General features: G+C 38.2%; 1 long non-coding RNA gene across 1 annotated transcript; it reads left to right on the top strand.

Annotated features, from left to right (window-relative positions):
* The first annotated feature begins 3,033 nt into the window (after positions 1–3,033).
* LOC149836906 (uncharacterized) lies at positions 3,034–14,728 on the top strand. The gene is made up of 6 exons (XR_016431859.1): positions 3,034–3,047; positions 3,153–5,179; positions 5,691–6,173; positions 6,314–7,341; positions 9,208–10,653; positions 12,387–14,728. It is a non-coding gene; the product is annotated as an uncharacterized LOC149836906 (long non-coding RNA).
* Positions 14,729–16,042: the final 1,314 nt, after the last annotated feature.

Raw genomic sequence — 16,042 nt, 5'->3', positions numbered from 1 at the left:
ACTTGGTAGGGTTTGAAGTAGGCTGCATTTCTTTTTGTTTTTTTTGTCCATATTTTGGAGAATTTAGATCCAAGGACCATTTCTGTAATCTACGTTAGAAATTATACTGGTATTTTTGAGGATTTAGATCCATATTTTTTTGTTTTGTATAATCTTTTGTTGGACAATAGAGATTTCTAGTGAAAGTTGTTCATTGTGTTTCTTTTGAAGTTTAAATTCCCGTTTTTTCTTTCTTTGGTCCAGGGTTGCTCTGTGTTTTTATGAAATCCTTTCGAGTTGTTTTTTGCTCAGAGGGATGTAGTTGGTGCAGTGTGGTTGGTGTGATCTTCATCCACTCCCTATTTCTTTGCATTTAAAACTCCAAAAAGGTGTCCCAAATGACATAACCATGCAAGCAGAAGAAGGGGAAACAAGAAAAACTGTTTGAGTTTATTATGATTATTTTATGTTGTTGACAATCAACTACATATGATCTTAATAGATTCATATGGTTGTGGGCATATTATCATTTCTAAAGGAAAATAATCATGTTGTGTGGTCTTTGTAATTATAGATGAATATCAGTATTTCCAAGATTTCAGTCAGAAGTCCATACACTTTCGTTGTATGTTTTAATCAGATGATTTTTACTTCAATCAAATTCTATGTTATAATGACATTTGGTTTTGAGGGAGAAACCGCACATCGTTTTTTTTTATATTTATTAAAAAATAACCGATTCAGGTTAGTATCTTATCGATTTTCTTTCAATACGACATTAGTTGAAACCATCATAGTGACAAATCTCACGAAAATAACTCAAGAAATGACCTAAAAGATAAAAATGACAATGTCTCATGATTTTTCCGTTAGAAACATAAATTTTAAACGTAATATTCATGTTTTTATCAGCTATTTATCATAAAAAAACCAAGTTTTTTTTATTTTTTATAAAAAAATTATTTTTTAATGCCAAGATTTGCCGAAAAATGCAAGATTTTACAAAAAAATATTTTTTGTGAGTTTTTTTTGTTGCCGAGATTTTGCCGCTTTTTTACTTTTGTCACTATGGAAACCATCAGCTTGAACTTGGTGGATGTGTCACGTGAGGACCATGACCGAGTTATCAACGTTGGATCATGTCCAGATGGATCTGATGAACCACCCCAATTAAAACTTGGTTTGACTTGTAACCTGGCCATTGTAATTCGCAAATCGTGGTCGTCGGGCAGGACCCACTTATTGGCTGTGGACGGTGACCTTGGTTTGCCTTGACTCAGGATCCATTTCGGAGTTTTTGGGCTTTCAAGACTCCATTAGGCTGATCAAATAAGTTTAATGGGTTGAGTCTACATGATCTGAATGTATGTTGGATCCAGATCCTTTTTGCCTGGTTCCACCTAATGTTAATCTGAAATTGGTATCATCGAGGATGAATCAATAAGCCTTTTCGGTGGAGTCTGTAGGATGTAAATGCAGTTGGGTCCAGATCTATTTTGTTTGTTTAGTTCTCTTCTACCTGTACATTTTGAAATAAGGGTGTGATATCACATTAATAAACCGGGGGCTCGGCTTGTCTGGTAGGAGTAGTTAATGCACGTCACCTTGTGTTGGAATGTTGCAAGTTCAAATCTCATTGTTGTATAACTAACCCACGTGGTCTATAATAAAACAAAAAAAAGTATAGTTATTACCCGTGATCATCAGTCAGAGACTCAGAAAAGGTGACAAACGAATTTGTCCAATCTTATAGAAAAAATTACTTTGAATCCAAAAATATCAAATTAAATAAGTAGGGGGTGTCAACGGGTCCGGTTTGGTTCGGACCCAGGTGAAACCAGACTTCAACCTGATTTTTGGGTATGGTATCGGGTTCAGACCCGGGTCTAATCGGGTCCCATACCTGAACCCAATAAGAACTACATAAATCCGACCGGACATACCCCGGTAAAATATTCTTTTTTATCATTTTTACATCAAAAAATTGCGGGTCATAATCGAAACTCAGGTTGGTCTCAGGTCTGGTATAAAATTTCATAAACTATACCCAGATCCATGTATTAATCGGACCTTTCGGGTCTCAACCCGGGTCTACTTATTTATCACCACACCCGGACCCTATAGGGTTTGCTCTGGGTAAACCGGTGCCGTTGACACATCTATAAATAAGTCAGGATCCCATCTAAATAGGCATCGGGATCTTATTTTGTATGGTAATTGGTAGGTTATAGGAATATATCCGTGTCAAGTTGGATCAGATCCAATGATTGGAACATGCATTCAAGTACTGCCTCTATGATATGTCCAACCGAACTGGCATCCAGTTATGGCGCAAATGGATCGGATTGGTTTTGGAGTTTTGAATCTGACACATTATTTTTTAATGTGGATCTTAAAATAAAATTCGAATACATAAGCAATTTGGATTCAGACTTCCATGGTCGGACTTTTTAGGACTTGATTGCGAGTGTGGATCCGTTCTCCCTATCAGATCTATGCTCATATATGGATCAAACCCCAATCTGTTTTCTCATTTTGCATGTAAGACCGTATTATTCTCAGCCTTTCTGATTGGATCCAGAATTATAATTTAAAATTATAATCTGGATTCAACTCTACTGGTATTGGATAATGTACAAATCCAGTTTCGACCCATAATTTTGATATCCGGATTCTCATCCGGATCTACTATAATGCGACCTTACCCGACCCGTCCAAACTCGAGGGGTGGCCCATTTATCGCGTGGGAAAGGCGGTTCTCACGTCGCTCGCTGACGTGTCATATTCTTTCAAACTATTCTACAGACCGAATTTTGGTATAGCTTCGTTTGCAGGTCCACCTTGCCAACCACTTACCGCCTCAGAAAAGTAAGACCAAATCTAGCCGTACGTTGCGTTGCCAACCGCTTAATCAGGACCGTAGATTCATGCCCTATCTACTTATAAATGCCCCAACCCTGGATGTTTTCCGTGCCTTTTCGTTCCTCTCCCTCCCCCCCCCCCCCCACACCCCCCTGCGGGGATAGGGCGAGTTTGTGCCCGTGTGGTCTTCTATTCCGCGTGTTCGGGTTTCTTGTTGTTTTCATTCTATGGCTTTGGGAATCCTTCCTTCCTTCTTCCGACATCTAGGGTTCGGTTTTCACTCTTTGGCTTTTCCTGATTTCTCTTTACAGGAGGAGGGCGAAGCAAAGGGCCAGATCGGATCGCGATCAATAAGCGTGTATTCGTTTGAATTGAGTTCTTCTTTAGGGTGATTTCTCTTCTCTGCTGTTTGCGATCTATTTTTGCATAAAATGTGGTGTCAGTTTCGATTTTATTTGATATAAGATGATCTTGAGGTGTTGTCGATTTATAGCCAGTATGACCGTTGGAGAGAATTTGATGTTGATTATCTGGAATATAGATCGTAGCCAGCGGCAAGGTTTCTGAGGTATTGATTTCAAATATTTTCTTCTCCTTTCTGATCTAGCTTTAAAGGATTCGCGGTAGAGAAGGCAGCTGATGGAAAGGCAGCCTTCTGTTGGTTAGTCCCCTGCTGGTACGTCGTTCATCTGCATATGAATGCTGAGTTGAAGTTTCTGGCTTAGGTTCGTGGTTATTATGGTACAAGCAAACGGGTAAAATTTGTACTTCGTGGTTAGATGTGCGTTGATGCCATGGTTTGGAAAAACGAGTTATACTGGCCTTGGCTTCTTTTAGTCGGATGAGTATATATCTCATGTTGATTCAGGTTCTATTGTTAAATCTAGGGCTTGTTGCCATGGACGGAGCAAAAGCGTTTGACTGTGCGGTGGTGCCTTTTTCTCTGCTATGATGAGGGTTTTTGGTTATCTATCGGAGTTTTTTCTTTTTGCCGTTTTTTCTGATGGCGGTATTATTCTGAGAATGATATTGGGCACTTGTTTTGTTGATGTAGTGCTGATGCTCTTTATTGCATGTGGTGAAGATCGTCAATTTTGACCTTTCGTTAGATTGGTTATGAAAATGGGAAACTTCTTCCCTTGGTCAACACTGCTGATCGTAATATCAGATGGGGAATGGTTATTAATTATTCTTCTTCTACTGGGAATATGATTCATCGAATTTGATGTTTAAAGATATTTATCTTCTCATCTGCTCCTTGCAAATTTTAAGGTTCTTCGGGTGTTTGGATTTTGATATTTAGGATTCATTGCAGGGGTCAAGAAATTTGACAATGATGCTTAGAAGGGGTGGCAACCAATATACAGAAAAACATGGAATTTGGAGTTGTATTTACGACATGATCCTCTCCTCTCCTTATCATTGCTATTTTATTGGCCTCCTCTCTGCAACTTATTTTTTTCCTTTTTCCCTTGAATCTTTTTCCCTACATATATGAGGGGGTTGATGCTTCGGATTTATTGCAGGAGTTTGTATTTGCTGCAAACAACCCGAGACCAAGAAACACAACTTGAACGCATGTTTGTAAGATGTTTTTAAGTGGCATAGTCCGTCCTCTTGTCATCGTTATCTTATTCTCCCATCTTTCCCATCTTTGGACTATATTATTTTGATTGTTTTGACTATCTTATTGGGATTGCTTGGTAGTGCAAGCATTGGCTATCGTCTTATAAGCTTTCTCTTTTACTGTTTGAATGGTAAATGCGTGGTCATTGGGGCTGCAGTTGCATTGTAAACAGGCTGCTTGGTGATGGTTTTGTGGCTCGTGGTTGATTGGTTGAAATTTCTGTTGGTTGTCTCGTTCTCAAATTGGCAACTGTAGAGAATCTGGGCCTCCTTATTGAATGCTTTGGGCATGACGTTTTATTTGATTTCTATATATCAGATGTGATGTGCAGCAAGGTGCTGGGGGCATGGAACCAAAGAGTGGTGAAGATCTCCTCACTCCAATCTTGCAGCGGCATTGCAGCCATTGTTTTCCTCTTTTTTGTTCCTGATTTTGGTGGTTTTTTGCAGCCATTAAAAATCTTTACTCTTGGTGTTTTATCACATGTAGTCATGGGCGCTGCTTCAATTGTCCTGGTACTTGGGGTGTACGACTGTATGGTGCCTACGTCATGAGTTTTGAGTTTTCCCTATTTTTGTGAAGTTGATTGTTTTCTTTTTTGTGAAAGTTATGATATCTTAGACCTCTTCATTCATATGTTTCAATGTAGGGGGATTTCGGATATTATTGATGCGTCTAGATGATGTTGGGTGGATCATGGTTGCACCAAGAGTAAAGATTTTTAATTTGTCTAGTTGCTTTTTATGCTGAACTTGTTTGTGTGGGCATGTGGGTAATTCAGTTCGTTGGTTGTTTGGTCATGAAAATAACTCTATAGCGCATCACACTGCCTGGTTTATTGTTTTCCATGTTTTCCTTCTTTAGCTTTTCTACTTAATCTTTAATAAAGTTTGGCTTTTTTCACAGAACATTATTTGTTTCTTTCTCTTCCCTTTCTTCCGTCATAATTGCTTTTCTGTTAATTATTCTGCCTGCTGTTTGGTTTTTCATGATGGAGTGTATGGTTGTTTTGTGAGAATTTCTATAGAATATGTAGAAACATTATGAAGGACTTGTTGGAGGTTAATTGCAAGCGTTAATTTTGACCTTGTGATCTTGCTTTAGAGGATTCACTGTTGTAAGGTTATTATTTGTAGCATTCTTGTTTAGGATGTGATTGTGATTGTGATTGTGATTGGTATAGCCTAAGTTTTTTTTTTTATAATTTTACTGTTGCCTGTAGGTGACTGGTGGTGTGTTTTTATTGTTTCCCTTGATGTTTCCCTTCACAATGACGGGGAGCTATTTGTTTACCAAGTTGGATGCTTTCCGTCTATCTTGATCTAGCTGGTTTGGTCATGGACTGTTAATTTGTGGTGTGATGTGAGGTAACCGGATTTAGAGTCCTTGCCTTGCTTTGTATGTGAATGTTGGGGTTTTTGGGTTTTTAATGGAAATTGCATTTTACTGGCGGCTATTATATTGAGGTTGATATTGGGTGCTTATATGTTGTAGTGAAGATGCTTTGTTGCTGGATGTGGCAAAGATCAAGTTTAATCCTTTGGTATCCGTGGATGGATTGATGCTGCTAAGTTGCAATGGGCATGAATGGACTTATGAATTTGAGGATAACAATTTTTTTCATCTTCTTTTGCAAATTTCAAGGTTTTTCTGGTGGCTTCCTGTTCGGGTATTGATATTCAAGATCTGTTGCAGGGGCCAAGAAGTATGTGCTTTTGATGTTCAATTTGTAAATCTTTATAGAATTTGATTTTTTGAAGATAGCATTTTGCTTCTCATCTTGCTAATTTCAAGGTTTTCTGGGGAATATGTTGTTGGTGTATTGATATTGAGGATTTATTGCAGGGAATGAGAAACATCTACATTTTGATGTCCACACTGGGTGACAACAAGCTGGCCAGAGAATGTGGAATTTGGAGTTATTTGTAAATCTTGAGTGACATGATCATCTGTTCTCTTTGTCATTGCTTTGTTATTTGGATAGACTTTGTCTTCTTTTTCTCCTAGGATTTGTCTCTGCATAAGTGGGCATTGATGCTCTGGTTCAACTGCATGAGGTCACCTTATGGGAAAATAACTTGTGTACTAAGAAGCATAACTTGGCCTTGCATCTATAAAGGCGCTTTTTACTGCTGCTTACCTGGAATTTCAGTTGGGCATAATGGCTGATTCTTCTTCTGCCCTAAAAATGGTTTCATCGAATTTTGGTTTTTTGATGATAACTTGTCTTTTCATACTCCACATTTCAAGCTCTTTCTGGTGGCTCTGCCTTGTTCAAGTATTGATACCCAGGATTTTAATGCAGGGTTCAATAAATATGTACTTCTGATGTTTAGGCTGGGTGACTACCTGCCTATCAGTGAACATGGAATTTGAAGTTGATCTATAAATCTTTGAGTGACATCTGATTTCTTGTCATTATTTCCATCGTCCTCGACTTTTTATTTTTATTTTTTGTGGGATATGTTTTCCTGTATCTGGGCCTTTATGCTCTAAATTTGCTGCAGATTGCCTCTTCTGCGAACAACTTGGAATTAAAGACAAATTGGAGTCACATCTTAAAGATGTTTTCATGTGGCAGTGATAGTCAGATACTTTGTTTCCTTCATCTTCAGACTCTTTATTTGGATCAGTTGTTCATGTCAGTGCTTGATGACTACCTATCCTATCATCTTATGCTCTTTCAAACTTCTCTTTCCATTTTTTGGAGTCTGATTCGTTGTTTACTAGTATGGCTGTTTTCTCTCCCATGCAGTGAGTTTGTGGCCGGAGTAGTCACCGTTGCACCATATATACATTGCTGTGGTTTGTTTTTTTCATGGCTTAGAGGTTGGAATGTCAGATGTATCATTCCTAAAGTGTCGGAAGTGGAAGTGAGTATGTTGAGTGTTATGTTCTTCTATTTTGTCCTTTGTGTATAAGATGTGATGTTATGGATCAAGGTATTGAGATTGTGGAAGCAGAGGTGGATGATAAATTTATTTTTTTCGTCTTTTTAAACCTTCGTTGCATTCCCTTTTTCGTAATTGTTAATTTTCTCCCTGATTTTGGTGGTTCCTGTTGCAGTTCCTTGGTTATAAGTGCGGTGATGGTTCATGTGTATTGTAGGTTATGTGGTTATGGACCACAGCTTGAAATGATGTCTTGAGGCCACATGTCTGCCCGAGTGTTGTTCATTCATTTGCAGCGTCTAGTGGATTTTGGACATAGTATGTAGTGCTTGTTTCATGGATCATGGTTGACATGGAGAGTAATATGTCTCTCTGAAGTTTATGAATTGATTTGCTTGTTTTGAGTTTGTTTTCATGGATGGGTCTGTGATTTAGTTTTTGGTTGTTTGGTCAGACAAACAGCTGATAGCCCATTGCTGATGGTTGGAAGCAGAACTATCTCACTATACAAGGTTTTCTTTGTGAACCGTAAATGTTTTCTTGGCCTGTGCCGAGGACACAGTTTAAAGACTTATTTGTTTTCTAAAAAATTTAGTATTTCTGGTTCGCCTAAAATTTACTCTGGTGAGTGCCTTCCCTGAGCCTAACTTAGAAATGCTTATTCATAACACCTGAACGCCCGTCAATGAGTTCAGGTGCACGATACACTACCATGGTTCACAAATTATAGATTAAACATTCCCCTCATGATCTGAGGCATTCCTATTACCATGGTTCACAATTTATAGAGGAAACATTCCCCTCACGATCTTAGCCATTCCTGTTGAATCCAAGGACTGTCATGCAGTCACTATCGAGTTGCTGTTTATCTAGTGGACTTTAGAGTTTTGACCCTTTTTTTGTGTAACATTCGGGGAAAATATACCATATAGGGCATTATAACTTATTTCTTTTTCAACCTTTGTTGCTTTCTCACCTCCCTACCTTTGGGGGGATGACTAGTTTGTGTTTGGTGTCGTGCACATCTGGTATTCCCCCCTCATTTTTGTAATTCCATTTTAGTTGTTTGGGTGTTCGTCTTTCTTTATATTTAATTTCTTCCTGTCTTCTGCCTTTGTTTTTTACAGTTAGGCTTTTGTTAATCCGTTTATCCTGGTTTAGTATTTCCTTCAATGCTGCTGCTTCTTTACAGCTTGTGATGTCTACCAGCTTTGAATATTTGATCGTCTGTTTCAAAAAATTGGGTTATCGCTTTACTTGGTTAGTGGGGGGGGGGAAGCATGATCATGAGGGATGAATTTCATGTAATTACCTGGATTTTACTGACCTTGCCCTTCGACTTTCCCTTGCAATGTTGTGGAGCTGTGTTTTTTATTAAGTTGTATTTCTCTCTGTGGGTCTTGATCTCTTATTCACGGGGTTCCTTCTTGTTAGTTGTGCGATGAGATACTGTGGTGATATTGTGGTTTTGGAAGTAATGCAGTTGTGCTGGCTTCATATTACTTGATGATTCAGGTTCTGTTGTTAAACCTAGGATTTGCTACCGTGATTGTGGAGGTTTACTTTACTCTCAACTGGAATTATTAATGCTATCAATATTCATGTGGCTTTTTAGTTTTGATCTCTTGATATTCATGGATAATTGGATATATTAATTGTGACTAGGGGAGTCTTCTGGTCAACACTGCTGATTGAAGATTGCAATTTCAATGGGGGGACAGATACTATTGTTTTCTTGACTGAGGAAATGATTATCGAATTTGGTGGTGGAGGATAATTTTTTTCCCATTTCTTTGCAAAATTTTAAAGGCTTTTGCGGGGTATTTACTTTTTTAGGATTTATTGCAGGGCACAAGATATTCACTTTATTTACTTACTCTGCATGGCTGCGATCCTATGGAGACCACCAGAATTTGCACTGTTATCTGTAAATCTCGATTATCATTAATCTTTTGGAAACACTTGTTCACTCTTCTCTACTTTCCTTCCTTGGATTTCTTACATAGAGGGTGTTGTTGTTCTGTATATCTCGCAGATCACCTTTGCCAAATACAAGTTGACCAAGAGAATGGAACTTGGATTTAAAATGTCTTGGAGTGGCATGATAGTATGATCTAGTCTGACCCATCCTGTCTAAATTTATTTCCCTTTAGTATTACATCTTTTAGACGCCTATTTTATTTGGATCTTGGTGGGTTCTTGGTGCAAGTGCAAGCATACTAGATCTAGTGGTTCAGGACTACTGTCCTATACTCTTCTGATTTTTCTTTTTCATATGGAACCTGGTGTTCACTAGGGTGTGTTTTCATTACCTTTAATTGGTTTTGGGTGTGATGCCTTTTCCCTTTTGTCCTTTATGTATCAGGTAAGTTTTACACCAAGGTGCTAGGGTGTTGGAGCTTTCTGCACATTACGCGGATGTGTGAAGAGTATATTCTATTTTAAAAAGATTTAATCTCCCCTTGCAATGATCTAGGGTTTTCCCATGCATTGAGTTTTTTCTTTTTTTTTTTAAGAATTGCAGTTATCTTTTAGATGCTTTTGTATCTAATGATGGTCATCCAATTTCTGTCACATAGTGAATTTTGGACATTTTATTTTGTAGTGCACACTTGTTGGATCATATGGTTGGTGCTGAAAGCAAAGTGACAGTCTTGCACCAGAGAGGAGGATTATAATTTTATTCATTCTTTATGGGTTTTGTTTGTAATAGTCAGTGATTTCATTGTCATTCTTTGTAATGGTTTTTTTTGTTTGGAAGAGTTGATGATTTTTGCTGTTGGTCTTCTGAACAGGAAAATGGTTGCATTGCTCATTTATGATGGTTCGAAGCAAGACCTAATCTTACTTTCTCGGTTTACAGTGTTTTTTAATTTTTTTTGTTTTATTTACAATTTTATTTTTCCTTCCTGTTCCAATCCTTTAATCTTTTATTTGGATTGTATTTTTTAGTTGATCTTTAGAATATGTGGATATTGTGGTTATTCCGCTGAGGGGTTCATCTTTGATTTCCTTGCAGTTGGACAATAAATTATATTTGGTTGGTCATGGTGTGCCTCGTCTGTTGACCGCATTCAGTTAGTGGATGGCTACATTTATTTATTTCATTTTATTTATTTTTTTGTGAAATTTTGAGAATTTCTTGATGGCTAGTCCTGTTTGACCGGCTATTTATTTTGGTATTTTGTTAATTCTTGGCACCTGCACCTGCTTTTAGGGTAATTGGACATATTGCTGCTCGAGGAATCATTTAAAGCTTTCCTGGCTGTAAGGTCGACCCCGTCACATGGCGTGGTTGGTTCTTTGTTCTGGACCTCTGGTTTTGTAAATTGCAAGCTTTTCTTTTCAATCATTGATAAATGTCTTATAAAGAGATGTTGCTGGGCAAGGCATTGACCTTCATAAATCTCTTGTATGATGGTCTGGGGCTTTTATTATTTTGTTTAGTACCCCTTCTCTCTTTCTTGTTCCAGGATTACAATTTTCTTATTTTCCTTTTCAAGGAGTTCTCCTTGGCACTGTGGCTTTTCTCTCAACGTGAGTGTTGAAGGATGTGTTGCTGGCATCTGTTGTTCTAGCTATCTAGTTTTTGTCTGTGGTGGGTAGTGAATAGTGGTGATGCCTATCTGCGGGATATAATCATTTCCAGCGTTTTGGTTTATTGGTTAGGTCTTGCCCCCTGCTTTAGTACTATCTTATATTTTCCCTTCAACTTTGAAGGGTCATTCTGGTGGATGTGGTGTTGGATGGAAATCGATAGGATCTGTGCCATCGGTATAGTATATCTTCATTTATGGGTGTTACATATATATAGCTCTATGAGTTTGGAGATATCTAAAGCATTTTTGTAGGCTTGTATAAACTCACTCGTTATATAAAGTGGTGTAAATAAACTGTGAGAAAATACAATTATCTAACCATGTTTTATCAGAGGATGAAATGCAATTGTTGGATTAGCATTTTTTTTATCTTCTTGATCCCAGATCTTTCCTTGATATTACATCTTTTCTTGTATTTCGTTGAGATCAGAATATTTTGTTGTCAATTTTATTGCCTCCTTGTCTCTTAATTTAACATTTCCGTGTTCCCTGTTTAGTTTGCCGCATCACCGTCTGTGCTATCTTCATGGTTCATTTTCATCATCTTTATCTTGCTATTTCAAGGCTTCAATGCAGGTTTGCTTTTGTGTGTTTCTCTGAGTAGTGAAGGGGCTTCTTTAGTGGATCCTTGATAGGTGGTTGTCTTGAAGGGGTTGATTTAGTGGATCTAGGATGATCTCGGTGGTTGTGCTTGCAAGTGAAAGCTATGCTGTCCTGAAGTTGGTTCCATTGGTCTCTTATACATGCCTTTTCTCTATGTTTTTTTCATTGATACTATTGGTAGTATGTGCTTTGTCAACCCTTGTGGTTTGTGTGTTTCTTTTTACGTCTCTCGATCGGCTCTTTTAATGCAGTGTACACATGACAATTGATTATGGGGTTAGAGATTCATGAGTTCATTCTGCACTGATCTCAGGCGTGTTTTCCTAGCTTTCATGACCTTGTGTCCACGTTTTCCATATTTGGATTGATGGCTTGAAGTGTGCGACACATATGCCTAGGATTTGAAGGTCTGGAATTTGCTGGAGCAATTTTTTTTCCTTTTTTTGTGGTGAGTGTCGGCACAGTTGTGGAGCGATGTTTTGTTAAGCAGTGCCAGCAGATCGAAGGATGTTGATTTTGGAGTTTTGGTTAAGGATCTCTCGACTTGCAGGAGTTTTTCACGTGCAATGTTTGGATGCATGGGGTGCGTGTGGGTTAGGGCTAATTTTCTCAGGGATCACCTTAGCTGATTCCAACCAGTATGGTGACTCAAGGCTAGGCGAGTGAATGCCTAGGCACCAGTTTCTGTGTGGTGTTCTTCGGTATGGTGTTCAATCGTCAACTGGTCTTTGGATTAGGGTCCGCAAGGTTTTGTTCTAGCGTGCGCATGGAGTCTCAATACATTCTATGACACACAATGCTAATGCAAGTTTGCGCCCTTTTCAGAAGTGATAGCAGTTATGAGACAAGTATGCAGTAAGTGGGTATGGACTAGAAGATGCGTTTGATCTGCTTTCGCTAGGCAGCTGTGTACGAGGTGATGTGCAGGGCTAATGAAATGATTCAGCACATGGAAAAGTGTTGTGCGCGGCCTTTGGGCGTTAGGTTGGCGAGATTGAGCAGTTTGACCTGTCGCGGGTTTGCGAAAAATTCTATGCTCGTGGCGGTGATTCTGATGGGATGCATTTCATTTATGTTAAGGAATGTTAGGATCTGATCAGAATTTCAGGAGTTGCTTTCTACATACAGTTCAGTTTGGGTTTTGGCAGGTGTTGCCTTTAATGAACTGTGAAGTCCGTGTTTCTCCTGCTTTATGCGTCTATCTAGAGATTAGAAAGAATGGATTCGTGTACTGGGATCTGCTGGCTTGTGCCCGGCACTTTTATGGAGATGTTTGACCCTTGCCGTGGATTTCTCTTGAACAGTTGCTTCGTATTTCTAGCTTCTTGTTAGGCTCCTGTTTTGTTGCTTTTACCCTTGGTGGACTTGAGGGAGCTGAAGATTTGTGCTTTCTTTTGGGGCATTTGTGTGCCTTTTTCTGTTGGATGAATTATTGAGGAGCTGTCTGGGTCGAAATTTAAAACATTGTTAGTTGGGTTTCACATGCTGCTGATTTTGGGCTTTGATTTGGTTAAAACTCTCCTTCCACAATGGATTTTCTTTTTGTTGTAGTAGGGCTGAGGAGGAGCAGTAAGTGACTCCCGTTATGGCTCTCTTCTAATCACGTACATCCTGCCCTAGATCACAGCTTATGAGTTTTTAAGTGACCCCTGTTCGATAGGCATAGCGAAACTGCACCTATTCTTACAGAGATTGGGAGTTTTTCTGTCATCATTTGTTGTCTCCATTAATTTGGAATTGGGGCCTAACATCTTTAGTGTGGTATATTTCATTAATGTGGAATTGAGGCCTAACTTCTTTGGTGTACAATATCGTGACTAATAATTTTTAAGCGGAGAGGAAGATTCTTTTATGTTCAAGATCTGTTGCTTCTTTTGTGGTTGTCCACTTCGAGATTCTTTCATGTAGGACGTATAGTGGCATTACACTTCTGCTGGCCTTCTTTGTTGATTATGCTTATCGTCTATCAGTCTTGTGCAGCGGCGTCCAACTTCTTTTGGTCTTTTTTTTTCTGGATAGATAAGACTTACGATGTTCGTGGAGAATCTTTTTATCTTTGCCGGTTGCTAATGCAAGAATTGAAACCTGCGTTGCTCATTCTCATTTGATGTTATGCTATGCATTCAGAATGCTGTCTGAGAGCTGATTGGAATGCAAGAGCCAGCATGAGATTGGATCTGCTGAGCCATCTTTATTGGTCCCAGAAATAGTAGAGATACCTAAACTTTTAGGTATGGAGGCAAGTTGTTAATGGGGCGAATTTCTGCCAGTGATTGGACATCTTTGTTGGTTCCATGGATATCTCTATCATCAACCGACAGACTTTTTTGTTGCATTTTCGGCTTCTGGAGTTGCTTGTTAGGTTATATTTTCTATTGGTCTTTCTTTGGTTTCAGCTGTATTGGGGATATGCTGCTCTTGTTCTGACTTGGTTTTAGTGACCATGTATGTTTTATTTTCTATTGGTCTTTCTTTGGTTTCACCTATATTGGGGATACTGCTCTTGTTCTGACTTTATTTTAGTGACCTTATATGTTCTTTCGTGTTGTGTCCTCTTTTGATAGGTTTACTTTTGTCAGGTCGATACTAGTTCTTGATGTGAATTTCTGTTTATCATTTACATTGACATCTGATGATTTACCCCCGTCAAAATGAGGTTGATTTTTCAATTGTAGAGAAAAAATGTTTCGAGAGTTTACGATATGTACTGAATTTCCTGTGATTGAGATTGATCCTTGTCTCGTTAGAAAAAATGATTTTTTATCCTAGTTTGCATTTTGCAAGGCTTCGCATCTCAATAATGAATTCACTTTCATTTCAAGGGGTTAGTTTTCTCTTGATCGGTGATGCAATTATAGCTCCATTTGATTTCTAGTGGTGTAGCTTATTTATTGTTACAGCGGTCAATTCTGGATGTTAATGGTTTTGTTGGTAGGAAAATGTTTTACTGGAGTGTAAGCCTTGGTTTATCTTATATTTAAAAGACCATCTCGTTCCATATGGAAGATTAGCATCGCTACTGAAAAAACCATCTCATTCCATATGGAAGATAGCATGACTATTGAAAAGCAACTATATGAATGAAAATTAAAAAAAAAATTGCAGGTTTGAGGGCGTGGATAAAACCGACAATTTTTTAAGGTATATGGAAAAGGAAAAATAGAAAAGTATGTTGATAGTAATATGCACCATGTTTGGTACATGAATGTGTAGTTTAGATGCAAATCTAGTGGCGAGGGGATAGTGGGAGTTAAGAACAAAATTGCCGGTAACAACGGGAGATGCAAATCTAGTGAAAATGGGATCGTGGAATTAATGAATGTGTTTTTTGGTTTCTTTCGTGAAGATTTGTAATTTCAGAGCAACAATGATAGTACCATTGGGATTGTGAAGGCAAGAAAAAAATTTCCAGTGATGGTATCACAAGCACATCAAAGATGTGATAATTTTGTGGAAAAGAACATGCATTGCTCATTTCAAATGGCCCTTTTGTTGAAAACATGTATTGAGATATTTAGTTGGGTTCGTGAAAATATATATAATATAATGTAGGTGTGATGAGAGAATCGTTTACGGTGGTTTGGATATATTCGATGAAGGTCTAATGATGCTCTAGTTAGAAGGATGGAGAAATGGGAAAATATATTAGTTAAAAGAGGTCGGGGTAGGCCTAGGAAGACATGGATGGAGGTGATAAGAAAGGATATGAATGCTTTGAACCTCACCGAGGACATGGCATTGGATAGAAATGAATGGAGGAGAAGGATTCATGTGGAAGACCCATAATGATTTTCTTTGTTGGTTCATATCGCCGACCCCAATTGTTTTGGGATGAAGGTGTAGTTGTTTGTTGTAGGTGTGATACAATTCACTAATGCTAGTGCTTTGGGGAATGTGATTTATAAAATTTGAGAAATTGATTGAAGGTATCAAAATTACATCAAAGATGATGTAGGAAAGAATTTCTTGGTTGAAAATTTCTTGTGCATTGCTGCTTCTGATTGACACAATTTTGACTGACAAGCGTACAATTAAAATTAATGGAGTAGAAGGATTCATGTGGAAGACCCATAATGATTTTCTTTGTTGGTTCATATCGCCGACCCCAATTGTTTTGGGATGAAGGCGTAGTTGTTGTTTGTTGTAGGTGATACAATTCACTAATGCTAGTGCTTTGGGGAATGTGATTTATAAAATTTGAGAAATTGATTGAAGGTATCAAAATTACATCAAAGATGATGTAGGACCGAATTTCTTGGTTGAAAATTTCTTGTGCATTGCTGCTTCTGATTGACACAATTTTGACTGACAAGCGTATAATTAAAATTAATATTGTAAATTTGTTGCCAACGCTCAACTGTTTTTTCTGATGACCGGATGGTATGAGTTGTTGATACTGCACAGTTGAGTTTATAAACAAATTGTGGTAAATTAAAGTCATTGTCACAACATCTCATATAGTGAAGTTCATTGAAAGTATT

Source organism: Nuphar pumila, chromosome 5, assembly GCF_984573655.1.
Source record: "Nuphar pumila chromosome 5, dmNupPumi1.hap1.1, whole genome shotgun sequence".
Lineage (NCBI taxonomy): Eukaryota > Viridiplantae > Streptophyta > Magnoliopsida > Nymphaeales > Nymphaeaceae > Nuphar > Nuphar pumila.
The sequence above is the reverse complement of the archived record's forward strand: the minus strand, read 5'-3'. Positions and strand labels throughout refer to the sequence as shown.